This window comes from Phascolarctos cinereus, unplaced genomic scaffold, assembly GCF_003287225.1.
Source record: "Phascolarctos cinereus isolate Bilbo 61053 unplaced genomic scaffold, phaCin_HiC Scaffold_5;HRSCAF=322, whole genome shotgun sequence".
Classification (NCBI taxonomy): Eukaryota; Metazoa; Chordata; class Mammalia; order Diprotodontia; family Phascolarctidae; genus Phascolarctos; species Phascolarctos cinereus.
This window is the reverse complement of record NW_027555958.1, coordinates 344,320,618-344,321,667: the sequence shown is the minus strand read 5'-3', so window position 1 is coordinate 344,321,667 and position 1,050 is coordinate 344,320,618. Positions and strand designations below refer to the sequence as shown.

General features: G+C 37.5%; 1 non-coding gene across 1 annotated transcript; it reads left to right on the top strand.

Annotated features, from left to right (window-relative positions):
* Window positions 1-429: 429 nt before the first annotated feature.
* On the top strand, window positions 430-535 carry LOC144458021 (U6 spliceosomal RNA). Its single transcript, XR_013487584.1, has one exon. It is a non-coding gene; the product is annotated as a U6 spliceosomal RNA (small nuclear RNA).
* The last annotated feature ends 515 nt before the right edge of the window (window positions 536-1,050 follow it).

Below are 1,050 nucleotides of genomic sequence, written 5' to 3'. Positions count from 1 at the left end.
TAGAGCAGTAACAAATGGGAAGGAACTGGGGTTTTGCTATAGAATACCAAAATTTAAAGGGCACTGGCAGCATTTAATGGTTTTTCAGGAGAATAATTTAGTTTAATAGACTCTAAGCAAGGATCAGTAATTAAAATAGGAAGCTATCAAATTGGTTGAATCCCTGTCCCTCTCTTCTGCATGCCTTGTTAGAGTCTGATATTTTTCCCAAACCAAATGGATTTGTCTTAAAAGTTGATTTGAGGCACTGACTCTCTCTTTCTTCAGTACATATTGTATAATTTTCCCCAAGTATAAAAATTTCTAGCAATTGATCTGCATATTCTAATTTATAATTATTTGCGTATATACCTTATCTCCAATACAAAATTATAAGTACCTTGAGATAGGTACTTATTATTTTTGTATTCCTGTTTCCTAGTGCCTTTTATATTCACTTCAGTAGCACATATACTAAAACTAGAATGATACAGAGAAGATTAGCATGGCCCCCGCACAAGGATGTATGCAAATTTGTGAAGCATTTCATATTTCTTTTCTAGGGCATCTAGATGGCACAGTGTATAGAATGCCAGGCCTGCAGTCAAGAAGACCTGAGTTCAAATTTGGCCTCAGACATTTACTAGCTGTATGACCCTAAGGAAGCTGCTTAACCCTATTTGCCTCAGTTTCCTCATCTGTAAAAGAGCTGCAGAAGGAAATGGCAAACCACTCCAGTTTCTTTGCCAAGAAAACCCTAACAGAGTTATGAATAACCAGACATAACTGAAACAACTGAATAACAATAGTACCTTTTACCTAAAGCAGTACCAAGGCCATGTATTTTGTGTGGGGTGGGGAATGGGGGGGGGGAAGAACTTCCTCCAACAAGAAAAATAGGAACCCATGTATCTTTTATAGTCCTGGAGAGTTGTTAGTGTTGTTCATGGATATTCAATGACTTGGCCTTGCTCACATAGGTAGTATGAGTCAGAGCTGAGATTTTAATCCAAAATTCCTGACTTCAAGTTCAGCAATCTTTCCACTACACAACCGTGTCTCATACTTTGT